This window comes from Macaca nemestrina, chromosome 17, assembly GCF_043159975.1.
Source record: "Macaca nemestrina isolate mMacNem1 chromosome 17, mMacNem.hap1, whole genome shotgun sequence".
In the NCBI taxonomy this organism is placed as follows: Eukaryota; Metazoa; Chordata; class Mammalia; order Primates; family Cercopithecidae; genus Macaca; species Macaca nemestrina.
Genome location: NC_092141.1, coordinates 69,617,051 through 69,635,994, shown reverse-complemented (window position 1 = coordinate 69,635,994; position 18,944 = coordinate 69,617,051). Strand labels below are relative to the sequence as shown.

Below are 18,944 nucleotides of genomic sequence, written 5' to 3'. Positions count from 1 at the left end.
AGTCAAAAAGACCACGTATTGGATGATTCCAGTTATGTGAAATGTCCAGGATTGGCAGATCTATCAAGACAGAAAGTATATTTGGGATGGCCTAGGGCTGGGAGGGGAGAATGAGAAGAATGAGAGGTCACTGCTAATGGGGATGGAGTTTCTTTTTGGAGTGACAGAAATGCTGGAAAATTGATTTTGATGGTGTTGTGTCTATCTGTGAATATACTAAAACACTGAATTGTACACTTTAAATGGGTAAACTGTGTGCTCTGTGAATCATATCTCAAGCGGTTATGTTTTTTAGACGTGATTTAGAAGCTACTAAAATGATGAAAGGAGACATAGAGTTAGAAGTGAGGGGTGAGCATCCAAGGTACATGGCCCAGCTTGGGAGAAAAAGGAATTGGATCATTTAAAAAGACATTGGAATGAATGTATCTGAGGACTGAAGAGGAAGAATATAGAAATATGTAAGTAAGAGATGTGGTTGCCTTAGTGATTGGAAATGGCAGGGGTTCTCTCTGAAGGGAACACCATCTGGTCATTAATCAGAATTTGGTGACTCTGACCTGGACTGCCAGATTACCTGCAGTATACATGAATCAGTGGCAGGATAAATTAATATTTGTAGTATTTCTAGTTGGCATATATTTAACAAAATAAAAATGTGCTTTGTCATACCACCTTGCTTTTTAAAATGTTTATATTCTCTCAAGAAAATAAGGGGAAATTTTCAGGCTGATCCAAGTGTCAAGAATATTAGTCATTGTAAAGTGGAAGGATTCACTTTATCAAACCATTAGCATATAGGTTTTTCAGATGTTTTAATTAAATATTAAAGGTATATTCAGCTAAATATTATAGAAATGCTTAGAGTGGTAGAAAAATATTTATTACTGGTAAGAAAACAGAAGTTGTGAGCATTTTTCTTTAAAAGGAAGAACTACACTTTACACACAATACAGTAATCATATCAGTCACTGAATCCTCAGTTTTGCATTTGTTGAATTTCCAGCTTTCACACAGAAAAATTGTGTGTGCATGTGTGCACATACTCAAATAAAAGAATCCCTTCAGGGGCACTATGTTGTTATGTATCCAGATATTCTCTTTTCTCCTTCCTCCCCTCCCCCACCACCCCTTCCTTCTTGTAAATTGGCTTATTAAAACTGGTTCCCAAGCCCTCCTTTTTTCCCTTTGTGATTGCCTTAGTCTTGGATTTTCAGTGTAGAACTAAAAATTCAAGTCAGATTTCAGTTACTAGGATAATTTTGTTTGAATTTTAAATTTTTCTAAGTAAATGCATAGATTTTTAATGAACCTGGTATTCAGTGGATTTGCTTTAAATTTAGCTGCAGAGTTAATTTCATGATTGATTTATTAGCCCTTTGAAAGTATAAAAAGTGGTATCTGTAGTTCGTGAAGACTGAAAAACATCATCACATTTTGTTTAGCATCTTTTTAAAACCAATTAAAAGCTTTTCTAAAATGGATTGAACAGGAGAAAATAAAACATGTTCCCTAGGTCTTTATTTCAATCAAGTTTCCCTGTGTTCTGCAGGAGAAGAGATCGAGAGGGGATAGAAAAATTGAAAAGGGCTGTCCCAGCAGGGAGCCAAGCCGGAGAAAAGGGCTTCTCTGAGAACTCAGCAGCAGCAGCTAAGAAAGCTCCCAGCCTGCTTCATCTACATGCAGAGTCACACAAGGCATGGGGGTGCTCACCGTCACACAGAGGTTTCACATGTGCTTCCCTGCTGATTCCTGTGAAAAGCTAACAATTGGCTTGGAGGGTAAAAGACCACTGCAGTTCACCCTCCCTGAGCTGGATGTACAATTTGTCCAGTGTTAGGAAATGTCCGGCTTAGCAGTGAGAGGCTTGAAGACACCCCTCCTTCCAGTGAGATTCCTAACGCCGTCTCTTTTACTTGATGACACTGGGGCTCTTTTCAAGTTTTGCAGATTTATGGAAGTTGAGGGGAATGTGCTTTTCAAGATCAGGAGGATGAAAGCCTTGGTCTTAATGTCAAGGAGGAAGCAGTAGTGAGTGGTAAGGCCAGGTAACTCTTCCTGCAGCCTGCAGCACCAGTGGCTTGATTATTTTCCTCATAGATCTCTTCTGCCACCTTTTTTTTCTTTTTGGGAGACAAAGTGTCTGAAAAGGAGCTCCTTGGGCTGTAAAATGACATGATTTCCCAGTTTCCTCAACAAGTGTGAGAGTAGTTAAGCCCATTAACCTCACTGTTTAATGCTGGGTTTGACACTTTTGTGCATGAAACTGGAAAACCTCATCTGTATGGAACAGGGTAACCTTGTAATTTATGGAGGAGCAATCCTTCCTCAGTTCAGTGCTTCCCAACCTTTTTAGATCATGGTGCATATGAAATGGTAACATCTGATGATACACTTGGGTAAGCGGATGAGGCCACTCACAACTGGCCGAGGGTCTGGCCCTCCCGACAGCTGGCAGGAGTTGATATCTTCGTCCATGTATAACTCATGTGAAGCTCAACAGTTGGAAAACTCTTTGGAAACGTTAAACTTTTACAAAAAAAGAATTAACCACTCTAACTTCATAGCAGTATTACTGAAGTAGAACTCAGACCTAACAGTTATTAGTGTTTTGGCTAAATTTTATGATGTTGTTGAGAATAGTAACTTCCTCGCTCCTCTGACACCTAGGAATATTACCTAGTAAGAGAAATACAGCTTAAAGCTTGGAGGACCTAAGGTGTGAACCAACAAGAAACTGTCAGCATTCTCGGGATGGGGACTTGGGCAGACACACTTGTTTCTGCATGAGTTTTGTTTTTAACATCAGCAGTCTCTAGACAACATTGCTTTTCGTGTAGTCCTTACATGACATCTTAGCAGTCTTACTTCAGATATGGTTATTAGGACGTCTTGGTATCTTGATAATATTAAGCAGCTCTTCAGGCTTTGGGTTGCTTTAGTGAAATAAGCAGAAAATGGAAGAGACTCCACATAATGCAGGCCTAAACATGAGTATCTCTCCATCTATTTGTTCGAAATTAACTCTGGCTAATGACTATGATATGACTCAGTAAGATATATAACCACTTTAGGAAAGAGGCTTAGTCATTTTGCCAGACACATTAATTTTAATCCACTGATGTGGTGACTTTTGCATTGGGCTTCATTTCTTTTATTTAAAAAAAAAAAAAGAAAACTATGACGATTGACAGCTTAGTGGCCTGCTTATTAAGTCACTGATATTAGATGGCTACTATATTTGTAATATTCTCTTTAGGTATACTTTGCTTAGTATAGTAGATTTTCTTGGAAAGTCCTATGTAAATTGAACATGTGTATGTATATATATACATATCTCTGAGGACAAAAGGAAATCTCCAAAGATGTGTGTTCTTGTTTTCTGGACAGAAAGATAGTGAATGTATAGTGATCAACTAAGATGATGCCTAGTGAAGCCCTTTGTAAACCTGTGGACTACACAGATATACGGTATTAAAGAAAATACATATACATAGAGAGAGTATATATATATGTAGATTAATTTCAGATGTATCAAAAACAGTGAAATAGGCCAAACATTGTGGCTCACACCTGTAATCCTAACACTTTGGGAGGCCAAGACAGGAAAATTGCTGAAGACAGGAGTTCAAGACCAGCCTAGGCAACATAGTGAGACCAATCCTTACAAAAAAAAAAAAAAAGTTAGTCGAATGTTGTGGTGAGCATCTGTAGACCCAGCTATTCAGGAGGCTGAGGCAGGAGGATCTTGAGCCCATGAGTTCAAGACTGCAGTAAGCTGATTCCCGCCACCACACTCTAACCTGGGTGATAGAGCAAGACTCTGTCTCTAAAAACCAAACAACAAAAAACAGTGAAATAAATTCTATTATAAAACATTGCTACAGATATCTGCTGAATAAAATCAAATTTTCAAAATAGGGTTTTGTTTTGGTTTTGGTAGAGCACATCTATAGCAGATATTGATACCAGAATAAATTATATATATGCCATTTTCTGATAACTCAAAATTAAATATTTAAATTTTAATCATCAGAAAAATGCTAATAGTGTTGAGACGAAATATTTTTTCATTGCTAGAATGTATTCTTCCAGCTCCATTGCCTTAAATAAGTTACCGTGGCATTCCATTAGCTTTGAAAGGTGTGGATTATAGCATTGTAGTATTCCATGGGTGCCATGACTGTAGTTAAGAGCACCCTTTCTGTAGAACTTACTCTTTGTATTGAACTTGAGGTTTAAAAAAAAAAAAACAAAACCTAAGTCTTAGCTCATGTATCATCTGGCTTTATAGCCTTGAACATCCCTTAATTTCTTGGTGTCTATTTCTTCATCTGTAAAATAGAGATAATTCCTCCTGTGTTACCTACTCTGTTGAGGGTCAACTAAGATAATGTATAGTGAAGCCCTTTGTAAACTGGTGTACTACGTGAGCTGTCCAGGCACAGTGGCTTATGCCTGTAATCCCAGCACTTTGGGAGGCTGAGACGAGTGGATCATTTGAGGTCAAGAGTTCGAAACCAGCCTGGCCAACATAGTGAAACCCCATCTCTACTAAAAATACAAAAATTAGCTGGATGTGGTGGTGTGCACCTGTAATCCCAGCTACTCGGGAAGCTGAGGCAGGAGAATTGCTTGAACCCAGGAGATGGAGTTTGCAGTGAGCTGAGATTGTACCACTGCACTCTAGCCTGGGTGGATGGAGTGATACTCTATCTCAAAAAACAAAACAAACAAACAAAAAAGAATTGCCTTTGGATAGTCCACAGAACCTTTTCAGCTTGTAAGATAGGAAAACTGAAGAACGTATAATAACTGCTATATAGAGGAAGTTACCATAGGAAATGAGTTCAGAGCTCCCACTTTGGAATGCCCGAACCCAACTTCCTCATTTGCAGTACTGAGAAAGGAAACCTGCTTCCCTACCTCTTGTTCACTGAAATTTAGAAGCTTCCTACAATCTAAGACAAATACTCTGGTCTGGGGATTGGGATTCCTGTTGTAAAAAGAAGTAGGAAGTGGAGACAGGAATTGCCAAGATCAGTAGGCCACCACCGTGTCACACTTGTCCTCAGCCTCCAGGGACTGGCCCACCTTCTTCCTTTCCCTGCCACCACCTGTTGGCTTGTGGCCGAAGTCCCCCTTTTCTCTTAACTCATGGTGCAACAAAGTGGTACTTCACCGTTTCTTTCCTACCTTTCTGTCCCAGAAACAAGAATGCAGATCTTTGGAGATTTCCTGTGTCCTTGGGGCTCCCACAATGGCCAGAAGCCCTGGCCCTCACCCTGTTGATCTTGGATGGTAGGATTATAGGTGATTTCTTTTTTATTTTGCTTTATTGTTTCCTGTGCTTTACAGATTTTCTACAATAAGCATATATTACTTTGACAATCAGGAAAAAAAAAATGTATATACAATTATTTTTAACTTAGCAGTATAACTGTCAAAATTCCTTAATTCCATTTCTTTGGTACTAATTTACTGTTAACCACTAGAGTTAAATGAGACTACCTTTATATCTAAACTCGTCTATGTATAATATATTTTTAACCTTGTTCTTTTTATGACTTAAGGTTTAATTGACTATATGAAATATGCTGTGGGTTTTGGAGTAAAAGTGTGCAAGTGCCTCCTAACTCTCACAGTTGCCCTGGGAAGCCCACCTGGCACTTGGCTCAGTGCCATGCTCCCCATCTAAACTTATGATGGTTGAATGCCAATGTGACTAAAGTTAACCAAGATAAATGGTGACGTTGTCTTAAGCTTCATTGAAAGGAGATCGGAAGTTTCTTTTTCACCAAAAATATTTCTTTTGACATAAAAGTTTAAAACATTTCTTTAAGGAACATCTGCTTTTATTAGGATGTACATTTAAGAAATCCTTCTCAGTATAGAGATAAAAAGATGAATAAGACATTGTACCTGCCCTCAGACAGCTCATAGTCCAAGAACACTGTTCAATTGTGAAGTTTGTGCACAAGGTGGGCACAGGTCAAGTAGCAAATGAAGGTTAACATCCAGCCCACATCCTGCCCCCAACGAGTCCACCCTGGTTTGGGACTGAATCTGCCCTGAGTAAGATTACCAGATTTAGCAGATAGGAATATAGGATACTCAGTTAAATTTAAATTTTGGAAAAAATCACGTAATTTTTTAGCATCAGCATATCCCATATTTTGGTCAGACTTACATTGAGGGATTTCTCTAGCAAACCTAGTCCTGAACAAGAGGAAGGGGGTGCTTTTAGCTCATACAAGGTGCTGGGGCTTGGGGAAGGAAGCAAGGGTGGCCACACTCACCCAGATGATTGCTTTTTTCTAATTTGTTCACCTGGGGGGGGTGATGTGTGTGGTGTGTGTGTGTGTTTCTGATCCATGCAGAAGGTAACTGGTGTTCCTGTCACAATCCAGTGTGGGAGAAAGATGTGAAAACATGATGCATGTAGTTAGGTTTTATATGTTATGTGGTTCCAGTGGAACATAAAGGAAAGTGTGGTCCATTTTATCTGAGAAGACGTGCAAATCATTCACAAATAGTAGTTCTTGATCCTGGTCTTGAAAGATGAGTAAAAGGGAGATTTAGTCAGGGCCATTGTGCCATGCTAAGGAATTTGAGTGCTGCAGCAATGGAGAGAGAAGGTGAAGGATTTACCTATGCCAAAAATAGCATATTATTATTGTTATTATTATTATTAGAGACAGGGTCTTGCTTTGTTGCCCAGGGTGGAGTGCAGTGACGCAGTCTCAGTCACTGCAGCCTTTACCTCCTGGGCTCAATTGATCTTCCCGCCTCAGCCTCTGGTGTAGCTGGGACAACAGGTGCACACCACCACCCCAGCTAATCTTTGTATTTTTTGTATAGACAGGGTTTTGCCATGTTACTCAGGCTGGTCTCAAACTCCTGGGCTCAAGCAGTCCACCCACCTCAGCTTCCCAGAGTGCTGGGATTACAGGTGTGAGCCACCACACCCAGCCTAAATTTTTTTAATTAACGTACAAAATGATACTTGAGAATTTGAGGATATGTTCTGTGTACTTATCTTAGGCTTCATATGGCATAGTTTCACTGGAGGGAAGAATAGGAATTCATAAGAAATTATAGGCTTCATTTTTTCTAAATGACTGAAGCTTAACCTCTTTAAATATCAATTGTTATACTTTAGCCTTTTTTAAGAGGAAAAAAATTGCTATGTACATTCTTAGTGTCTGAAGCAAAGTATAATAAACGCTATGTTAATGAATAAGGACCATCATAACAAACCATAATTGATGGGTCAGTATTTTCATGAGTGGGACTCAGCAGAAACTGTTGGAATATACAGGACTCTGTCCTGGTGCCTGTTAGGTAGCTACAGTTGTGCCCTGTTTGTTGAGTTTTGTGTACCTTTTCTTTTTTTAGTGGTTTTGCTATCAGCTGTTACTTGCAGGATCCAAGTGAATTGTGTCAGCTGGCCTGCCTCTGATGACTCCTTTTTCCAGTTTGCTGCTTTCATCTGCTATAAATTAAGGCAGGCAACCACCAGGATTCATGAGCTGTTCATACAGTAAGAGAACTAGGCTGTGGTCGGGTGCAGTGGCTCACGCTTATGATCCCAGCACTTCGGGAGGCCAAGGCAGGAGGATCGCTTGAGTCCAGGACTTCTAGACCAGCCTGGGCAATATGGCGAAACCCCGTCTCCACTAAAAATACAAAAAAGACCGGGCATGGTGGCTCACGCCTGTAATCCCAGCACTTTGGGGGGCCAAAGTGAGTGGATCATTCAAGGTCAGGAGTTCGAGACCAGTTGGCCAATATGGTGAAACCCCGCCTCTACTGAAAATACAAAAATTAGCCAGGCATGGTGACAGGCATCTGTAGTCCCAGCTACTCAGGAGGCTGAGGCAGGAGAATCTCTTGAACCTGGAGTTGGAGGTTGCAGTGAGCCGAGATCGCGCCACTGCACTCCAGCCTGGGCAATAGAGCGAGACTCTGTCTCAAAAAAAAAAAAAAAAAAAAAAAGCCAGGCGTGATGGTGCATACCTGTAATCCCCAACTGCTTGGGAGACTGAAGTGAGAGAATCACCTGAGCGCAGGAGGTCGAGGCTGCAGTGAGTGGAGATCGTGCCACTGCACTCCAGCCTGGCAAACAGAGTGAGACTTTGTCTCGAAAAAACACAAAAACATAAAACTGGGCTGCAATGAGAGCTGGAGAGGCCTTCCAAAGAGCAAGGCCCCATTTTGACTCCTATGGGCACCTTCCACTACTGAAAAAAAAAAAAAAAAAAAAGACATTTTCCATCTCTTGTACAAAGCTGAATATATTACTCTTATTAATATTGTCTTCCACCAAAAAGTTCTTTTTTTCTGATTTTTTTTTTTTTTTTCCTGGAGTGCAGTGGTGCGATCTCAGCTCACTGCAACCCCTGCCTCCCGGGTTCAAGCAATTCTTGTGCCTCAGCCTCCCAAATAGCTGGGACTACAGGCACGTACCACCACACCCAGATAATTTTTTGTATTTTTAGTAGAGATGAGGTTTCACCATATTGGCCAGACTGGTCTCAAACTCCTGGCCTCAAGTGATCCGCCCTCCTCAGCCTCCCCAAGTGCTGGGATTACAGGCCTGGCCTGATTTTAAAAGAAATTAGAATAATACTTTCATGGGTTCCTCAAAGTTTCATAGGCCCTGGGCACTGTGCCTAGTGGGTAAGTTGTCCTTGCCTATGAGTTTTAAAGTTACTTGAACCTCACATTGTTTTTTCAGTCCTAGGAGTGAGAGGATTGTTGCTCATTTCTGGTTCTTGGCTGTGCTCTGGATAGTTGAAATTGTTTAGCAGATTGGCCTCCAGATAAGTAAGGCATTATTATTGGACATAGTGAATTCATGTTCTGGAAGGTTGGGGCCTAAGGGAGCAAAGTGGGCTCTGTAGAGTTAAATGAGGGCAGAGTATGGTGAGAAGGCAAATTTTGAAACATTGTGAACATGAGATAATTGCAAATTGGCATAAAACTGGGAAAAGCATTTTAATAAACAGAAATGCTATGGATAAAAATCACAGAGGTAGAAATTAAGTCAGAAAGGAGAATATTGACCTAATTTAGAACACAGGGGTCAATTTAGGGTATATCAAGCTAAAAGCTCAGACAGGTAGGGAAAATCTGTGGATACAAAAGTGGGGAGTTTGGATTTGCTGATTAATGTGTGGTCATCTTAGTTAAGTTTGTAATGAGAGAGCCTGCACAGAACCCTTCCTTTTTTTTTTTTTTTTTTTGAGACGGAGTCTCGCTCTGTCACCCAGGCTGGAGTGTAGTGGCGCAACCTCGGTTTACTGCAAGCTCCACCTCCCGGGTTCACACCATTCTCCTGCCTCAGCCTCCCGAGTAGCTGGGATTACAGGCACCCACCACCATGCCCGGCTAATTTTTTTCGTATTTTTTTTAGTAGAGACAGGGTTTCACTGTGTTAGCCAGGATGGTCTCGATCTCCTGACCTCGTGATCCGCCTGCCTTGGCCTCCCAAAGTGCTGGGATTACAGGTGTGAGCCACCGCCCCTGGCCAGAACCCTTCCTTTAAGGTGTTAAGAATACTGTGGCATGGTGGGTGCAACTTTATCTTTTTTTTTTTTTTTTTTTTTTGACACCAGGTTTTGCTCTTGTTGCCTGGGCTGGAGTACAATGGCATGATCTCGGCTCACTGCAACCTCTGCCTCCCGGACTCAAGTGATTCTCCTACCTCAGCCCCACAAGTAGCTGGGATTACAGGCATGCACCACCACGCCCAGCTAATTTTTATATTTTTCGTAGAGATGGGGTTTTACCATCTTGGCCAGGCTGGTCTTGAATTCCTGACCATAGGTGATCTGCCCACCTCAGTATCTTCTTAATTTATTTAACCTTTTCTCCTAAGAGCACAGAGGTCATTATTTCTAGGTAATAAATCTCCCTAACTCAAATTAAGAGATCAACCATTGCTGATATGGGGCTTGGAGGGGCAAGGGCAAGAGTGGACCCCAAATCTAGTTTAAAATTACACAAATAAAAACAGTAGACAGCAAAGCATAGTGAAAATAGCAATGAGGCCTGAACTGTAGTTTCAGCTCCCTCACTGGACATGAGAGCCTCAGACAGATCACTTTACCTCTCACCCCCGGTTTCTCATCTGCAAAATGAGACAGAGAATGAGGGAGTTTGGGGGAATGAGATAATCTTTAAGAGCTGCTCCCAATGTAAAATCTGATGATTCAGTGTCTTTTTCATAAATTGGAATTAAATATTCTTTAATATCATGAAGTCTGCTTTTGCCTATAGTGTTTTAAATTATTAAGGATTGAGTTTCTCATTTCATATTCAATCTGTATCATGAATTCCCCCTCTTGTTGTCTTCTGTCCTGCTTGGAGCACCGTGAGGATGGTTACAAAGAAGTAGACTAAGAATTTGCTTCAGGGTAAAATCTAATGGAGAGTTTAAGTATAGTTGTCTGCCTAGTTGTGGCATGATTTATTTGAAACATCCTTCCTTTGGTATTCAGCTTAAACACTTAACTGCAAAAAAAAAAAAAAAAAGTTACAGACATTTGAACAAGAGAAATCAGAAATGCATGCAAAGAGGCCCCATTCCTCTCCCTTCACTGTCCCTGATTGCTTTTAATGGTAGTTGATCTTTTCCCTTGGTTTGGGGAAACCAAGAGTTGTAGGAGATGTTAATAGTACTTGGTTTTTGTTGTTGTTGTTGTTGTTGTTACTGTTTTGAGACGGAGTTTTGCTCTTGTTGCCCAGGCTGGAGTGCAGTGGTGCCATCTTGGCTCACTGCAACCTCTGCCTCCCAGGTTCAAGCGATTCTTCTGCCTCAGCCTCCTTAGTAGCTGGGATTACAGGCATGTGCCAACACGCCTGGCTAATTTTTGTATTTTTAGTAGAGACAGGGTTTCACCATGTTGGTCAGGCTGTTCTCGAACTCCTGACCTCGTGATCCACCCGCCTCAGCCTCCCAAAGTGTTGAGATTACAGGCATGAACCACTGCACTGGCCAGTAGTACTTGTTATCTCACTAGTTGAGGTTAATGGCAGCTAATGAATCTTATCTTTCCTCTGCTGGAGAAGTCTGTATTATCCAGTCAATAGCTAATCAATTGATTAAAAGAGATAAGCCAACCTTTGGCACGAAGCATACATGCCTTTCATTCTGGATTATTTTCTTTAAAATTTGTTGCTATCAACACTTGGGGCTCAGAGGTATAGACTCTGAAATGATAGTTATTTTCCTTTTGTATACTTAATATAATGTGCATTTCTCTAGGAGCAGAAAGTAATAATGAAGGAGTGATCTGCTACCCTTGAAACCTGTACTGGGATTATCATTCATTCAATGTGTGTTTAACTTCGCATTTTGTACAAGGCACAATGCTAGTGCTGGAAACATCAGTAAAGCCAAACCGACTTAAGTCCTGTCCTAATGAAGGAGAACTAGCAAGAAATACAGTAAATATAGTAAATGAATAAAGTATATAGGATGTAAAAGGTGATCCAAACTGGAGGAGGGAAAGGGCAGGATAAGGGTTGGGGAGTTGCAGTTTTAAATGGAGGTACATGGGGATTGAGTTGGCCTGTGGAAAAGCTGACATTCAAGCAGGTCCTTGACTTGGAGGGAAAGGCCTGTGTGGCTATGGAAGGGAAGCGCATTCCAGGCAGAGGAATCCTCTCTGTGTGCCAGGTACATCATGCTGAGTACTGCAGGGGCACAGATGGATGATACGTGGTTTCTACCACTGGGGGTTGACAGGCTAGAAACAAAATTCAGGCTTGAAGATAAATGCAGAGAAGCCTTATGGCAAGGTAGAATTTTTCTAAGGTCCTCTGTTGAATAATACAAGCTAAGAAAATATGAAAAATTATTCCCATTTCAAGAATGAAGCCTGGTTAAGTGATAGACCAAAGGACCTCTATCAGGAAAGTTTCTCACTCTTGGCTCTGAGCCGTCTTCCTCCTCAGAAGTTGCTGCCTCTCCCTGAGGCCACACGCTGCCGTGAGTCCTTCTGACTCTCCGTGAGTCACCCCACTGCCATGACTCCTTCGGAGGGGGTGTCTGACCTTTTGCTTCAGGCCTCTTCTGGGCCTCACAGTAACCCTTGTGAAGCTGAAGATGGGAGCTCTCATCTTCCCTAACCCAGAGCCAACCTTGGCCTCTCTGAGTCATTTGCTGCCAGTGCCCTGTGTTCGTTGTTGGGAAGAGAGGGATTTTCAGGCATCCCGCCCCTCACCCACCTGACCTAACCATGTGGATTCCTCACACCACAGGCAGAGGACTGTTCTTCAGGTTCCTCTGAAGACCACCTATTCAGATGCTTGCTTCTTTTCCTTCTGGCCTGTGATGGCAGAGACCCCGCCCCAGCAATTTCCACCTCACACTCCATTCTCATAAGTAGGTAGAATTTTCTCATCCCATATTTATGGTTGAGGAGGAGACAGATGCTGAGAAGTTAAATAATCTACCCCAAATCACACAGCTGTGAGTGATAGGGCCTGTACTTCTGTTGCACCAAGCTACTGTCCATCAGGGACTTGCCTCACCCTTGCTTTCTGCCAGCCCTGGGCTTGCCTTAGAAAGGACATCATATGCATAAGACACTGGTTAAAAGGTACAGCATGGTCCCTGGAGATGCTCACTCTTACAACTGGCCTGTCCTTGGGGCAGCAGCTCCTCACAGGCCCCTAGGAGGTGGACCTTCTGCCTGTGGCTGTCAGGACCCTCCTCTCCATCACAGGTCTTCCTCCTCAAGAACCTTTCTGGTTTCCTGTTGCTTTTTATATTAAATATTTCCCTTAGGTTAGCATCCTGAGTGTCCCTTTTACTGGTCGTCCACTCCCCGTGTCTGCAAACAACTTTGTTTTCAGCCTTGGTGCTCTGGCTCAGCTGCTTCTACCATGCACATAGGATTTAGGTGCATTCAGGACCTGTCCCTTCTTTTCAAGGGCCTTGCCAGTGCCTACTTGTTGTCATTATCTTTGCACAGATAACCTTCCTAGATAACCCCACCCCAGGAAACTGTCCCCATATTCCGGGTTCCCTCCGCCATGATTAGTTTGTATTTGTGAATATGTTACTTAGTTGTGTTCCCTGAATATTTATTTGGTTTTCCAAGCTAAATTGTAATTTATTTGAAGGCACAAACCAAGTCTCATAATTCTATTAAGTACCTAGAAGTAGTAAATTATTGTTAATGCTCCAATTGGCTAATGTCTATTTCATCTTTTACTTACCAGATTTACAAATGCTTAATATTCTGAAATATTTCACTCTCATTTACAAAAACATCAGATTCTAATAAGCAGAAGATAAAGTTCAATGCCCCCAGCACATAGCAGTTTTGAGTTGCACTTTTAAACTCACTTCTTAATCCATTTCAGGGTTTTCAATTGTTCACAGTTAATTCTTCTTACCAAGGGTGTATTACACTTGCTCAGCATTGAATGATATGGAAAGAACGGCCTTTCTTTCCTGCATAACTGACTTTACTTTTGTTCATAGGTTGAAATCAGCCCTTCCATTTCACTGCAGTATTATATTAGTGGCATTTTTATTTAGGAAAAAAAAGCTTTCTTCCACATTAACTTTTGTTACAAATCAGTTTATTGGGGCCAATCAATGGGCAAGACCTATGAAAGGGTGTGGATTATCTGGTTGGTCCTTTGTGTGGCAAAAGGCTTAGATGCTGCTTAGTACTCGCTCATTCTTCATCATGTAAAGAAGTGTTTTTTTGAAGGATCAACACCTGACTGAGCCCTGCCTTTTTCATGGAAATGTTTTCACCTGAGTTGCTGCTTATGGTACTAAGAATTAGTTAACTAATACTTATTTAACCTTGGAACAATGTTTATCATAATCCGATTGGCAGATAGTCATTTTACTTAGGCTCTTTCTTTGTAGCATCAGGACTAGCAAATCTCAGCAAAGAGTATGCTGGGAGCAATTTCTTTTTTCCCAAATAGGTTATCACTCTGCTTTTTTTGCTTTCCGTCAAGGGGCATGTTTGGGCACTGTGGACATTAAGGCTGGTGGCCACACATTAGCAAGGTGGAGGTCCCCTCTTGGGATGAGCACCACTTTTATTTTTAAAGCTGCATCCCCATTTCATGCTGCTGGCAGCGTTTCCCTTCAGACGAATCCCTTGCAATTTATCACATTAATACATTTGGAGCTGTTTTTCATGATAAAGCTTCCTTACGAGCATTACCACTAATTAATACACAAAATGGACCGGCACAACTTAATAATTTGGTAATTTTTTCAATGTTTTCTTAAAGATGACGCTTTCCAAGTCAAGACCCGAACTTGCCTGGGTCATGACCTCTTTGCAGTGTTTGGAGTCTTGTTAAACAAGAAGAAAAGCAAAACATAAATTAGCGTCTCCATTATAAGTTGCTGTACATTTCCCAATCTCTCAACACTTTGAAGAGCATAGTCACTGTTAATGTAAGAACGTCTCATGAGGAAACTGGCAGTGATTTTAGAAGTCCAGCTTTCTGGAATGAGTAAGAAGCTTCTTCCTCAGTGCCACTCTTCTAGGGCCAGCATTGTCCTTTGTGAGAGAGGAGCAAGATGAGGAAGTTTGCATTATGGACTATGGGGCATTAAAAAGCTAAGGAAAAAGAGAAGTAACAGTTACCTTTAATCATATTGAGGTATCGGCATGTGTGGCCTTTGGCATCTCTTAGCCTTTAGGACTGTGTTCCCAAGTTTGCAATTGGAATTTAGTGTTAAAAAAAATACTTTAAGTATAAAAGCACCACTTTTTGTTATAGTAAAAATGTATGTCTTTACTCCATTGCAATTACTGCAACACCCCAGCTTTTGTTGTTATTTTGCCCTTGGACTTATTTATTTCTGTTCCTCTGGCTTAGAATGTCCTTCCCCTTCATCTTCCTAATCAACCTACTCATTCCTTAAGACTCAACTCATGTATCATCTCCTCCAGAAAAAGCTTTCTCTGCCACGTGTTTCTTCCCTCTACCTGACATCCTTGTGCATAATACTTCCACCTTGCCATATTGTATTATAATTATCTCTTTTGTATCTGTCTTTCTGTGGAAGGTCTGTTGCATATTCATCTAGGAACTTGGTAAATGTCTGATAATAAGCATTTGATTTTTGCCTAGTTGGTTCCTCAAATAATAATAATGATTACCCTTTAATCTGAATACTAACAGGTGTACTTCTATCTTATATTCTTTGCGCACTCATCTGTTAAGCTAATGGCTAATTGTACCAGAGGGTCTCAGCTTTGTTTCTTTGATCTGCATTGGCTTGTGGTGGTACATTGCCCATTCTTGGCACAGCAGGTGGATAAAAACAATGAGTAACATTGAGAAAGGCTGATGTGTCTTATTGACAGTAGTGGTATAATGTTTACCAAACCCAAATTGAAATTGTTTTGGTTTCTTAAAATCTTTTCCTGATAGCACATTTATTTTAATGTTCTGAATTTCTAAGATCTGTGTATAAGTTCAATGATTAGTCTTTACTGAAGACTTATCTATGGACTGAGTGTATATTATAAATCTAGTGACATAAGTTTAAAACTTATTCCTCTTCCATTTTCCAAGTAAACTTTTTTAGTAATGTGTTTTTCTTTGTAAAGAGAGGCAGTATATGATTTGGGTCTGGATCCGGTTTCCAGTCTTGGCTCCATCATGTATTGGTTATTTGACCTCGAACACAAATGACTTATATCTGTGAGACTCAATAGCTTCGTCAGTAAAATGGGGATAGTACTAGTACTGCATTTTCATGAGTATAATGAACATTAATTGAGAGACTGATCTGGAGAGGTGCCATACTGCAAAAGAGGATTAAGCGGAGGTCTCCCTATTAAATGGTGAGATACCCAGAAGCATTACCCTGTTGACTCCAGTATGCTGGCAACAAGGCTTTATAGTCTTTGGGAAGGAGACTGGAAGATTCTTCTCTGGGAAGAATGTACGCATACTGACCTTTGAGGGACCCCCAGTAGTCAGCCAAGTCTTACCTAATCATCCTATAGTGAAGCTCCTGGACACAGAATTTCCCGTCATAGTTTAGCTCTTTTTTTTTTTTTGAGACAGAGTCTCGCTCTGTCGCCCAAGCTGGAGTGCAGTGGCACGATCTCGGCTCACTGGGTTCATGCCATTTTCCTGCCTCAGCCTCTCGAGTAGCTGGGACTATAGGCGCCTGCCACCATGCCTGGCTAATTTTTTTTGTATTTTTAGTAGAGACGGGGTTTCACCCTGTTAGCCAGGACGGTCTCGATCTCCTGACCTTGTGATCTGCCCGCCTTGGCCTCCCAAAGTGCTGGGATTACAGGTGTGAGCCACCACGCCCAGCCCATAGTTTAGCTCTTAAATATGAATAGCTATCCAGCAATCACCACTTTGAGGAAAGCCTCCTGTAAACAAATTGGAAAAAGGGGCAAGTCATAGGAAACAGACAAAACAAATAACAGAAGAAAACATCATTTTTGCATTCTATAATATTCACAGGTTTGTTTTTTGAGATGGAGTCTCACTTTGTCTATCACCCAGGCAGGAGTGCAGTGGTGCCATCTCGGCTCACTCCAGCCTCAGCCTCCTGGGCTCAAGCAATCTTCTCACCTCAGGCTCCCAAGTAGCTGGGACTACAGGCATTTGCCACCACACCCAGCTAATTTTGGTATTTTTGTCAAGATGAGGTTTCACCATGTTACCCATACAGGTCTCAAACTCCTGGGCTCAAGCGATCTGTCCATCTGGGCCTCCCAAAGTGCTGGGATTACAGGTGTGAGCCACTGGCCTCAGAGATCTAAAACAAGATATTGTATTTTAATTGCACAGGATGCAATTTAAAAAGAAAACATTCAGAAAACAAGAATAGCTCTTAGAACTGAAAAATAAGTTAGTTTAAAGGTTGGAAGACAAAGTTGATACTAACCTGAAAAGTATTAGAAAGAGAAAGAAATAAAAACTAAGAGTAAAAAAATAAGAAAATTAGAAGATTAGTCCTAGAGGATCAATATCCAACTAAGAGGTTCCCAGTGGGTGATACAGAGAAAATGAATGGGAGAAAGTCTCCAGGAAACATAGTTCCTAGAATTGAATGATTGGAATTTCCAGTTTAGAAAGAAGGTGTCTAGTGCCAGCAAAATGAGTATAGAAAGAACCATCTTAGGATATGTAGTTTTCAAATTGCAGAACATAGGGATGAAGAAAAGATTCTGAAAGTTTTGTATTAAAAAGGTTAGAAACAAAAGATCAAAGATGAGATAGCATTTGTCTTTTAGCCTTCAGTGCCTTCAAAATTGCAAGAAAAAATTATTTCTAACCTTTTTATTTATTTATTTTTTGAGACAGTTTCGTTCTTGTTGCCCAGGCTGGAGTGCAATGGTGTGATCTCGGCTCACTGCAACCTCTGATTCTTGAGTTCAAGCATTCTCCTACCTCAGCCTCCCAAGTAGCTGGGATTACAGGACATGCCACCATGCCCAGCTAATTTTGTATTTTTAGTAGAGATGGGATTTCACCATGTTGGTCAGGCCGGTCTCAAACTCCTGACCTCAGGTGATCACCTGCCACGGCCTCCCACAGCATTGGAATCACAGGCATGAGCCAGCGCACCCAGCCTCTAACCTTATTTTTTACAACTAGACAAACTATTAAGACAAAGGATACAATATTAAGGCTAGAATAAAGGTATTTCCAGACATGCAAGGTCTTTAAAATTTTACCGGCTGGGCGCAGTGACTCAAGCCTGTAATCCCAGCACTTTGGGAGGCCGAGATGGGTGGATCACGAGGTCAGGAGATCGAGACCATCCTGGCTAACACGGTGAAACCCCGTTTCTACTAAAAAATCCAAAAAGTAGCAGGGCGAGGTGGCGGGCGCCTGTAGTCCCAGCTACTTGGGAGGCTGAGGCAGGAGAATGGTGTAAACCCGGGAGGCGGAGCTTGCAGTGAGCTGAGATCCGGCCACTGCACTCCAGCCTGGGCGACAGAGCGACACTCCATCTCAAAAAAAAAATTTTACCTCCCTCTCACTCTTTCTCAGGAAGCTTTTGGGTATATGCAGCACAGACAAGGGGATAGATGAGGAAAAGGAAGGCTAGGATACAGGGAATCTAACAGAGGAGAGAGGAACGCTCTAGAACTTCAGCTGTGCCCCAGGCCTAGAGAGTCACCACTTCAGATTGAACTGTGAACACAGAGGACTCCTGGAGGGGAATTTCTTCAAGAACGCAACTTTAAACTATGTAATATGTTTGAATATACTGAAAGGAGACTTGTGATTGTGTTTAGAGACAAACTTGTAGTAAGTACCTGGTAAACTAAGCGAAGGGGAAAAAGGCAATTAACTCCAGTAAAACAAAATGTTGTCCAAGAAAGGAAATTTAATAGTACTCTGTGTGGCCTAACTGTAAACCACATTTGTATAAACATAATAAATACTGAATATAGATTTAACTAAGGACTGTGAAATAACTATATTGGAAGGACATAAAAAGGGGCATGTGGTGGGGGAAGGGGGGTAGTACAAAATTAATAACAAATCCTCATCTTCTATGGTAGGAATTTAAAGCGGAAAACAGGCCGGGTGCGGTGGCTCACGCCTGTAATCCCAGCACTTTGGGAGGCTGAGGTGGGCAGATCATGAGGTCAGGAGATGGAGACCATCCTGGCTGACATGGTGAAACCCTGTCTCTACAAAAAAAAATACAAAAAATTAGCTGGGCATGGTGGCGGGCGCCTGTGGTCCCAGCTACTTGGGAGGCTGAGGTGGGAGAATGGCGTGAACCCAGGAGGTGGAGCTTGCAGTGAGCCAAGATCGCACCACTGCACTCCAGCCTGGGCAGCACAGCAAGACTCCGTCTCAAAAAAACATAAAGCTGAAAACAGAAATCTAAAACTAGTAATGTAACCTTATTATTTAAAGATAAGGAAGTAAATATAAGAAGAAAAGCTAAGAGA

At 41.4% G+C, this 18,944-nt stretch overlaps 1 protein-coding gene across 2 annotated transcripts in view; it reads left to right on the top strand.

Annotated features, from left to right (window-relative positions):
- LOC105468280 (N-ethylmaleimide sensitive factor, vesicle fusing ATPase) overlaps window positions 1–18,944 on the top strand; it is a 162,406-nt gene that overhangs the window by 135,303 nt on the left and 8,159 nt on the right. The window lies entirely within an intron of this gene.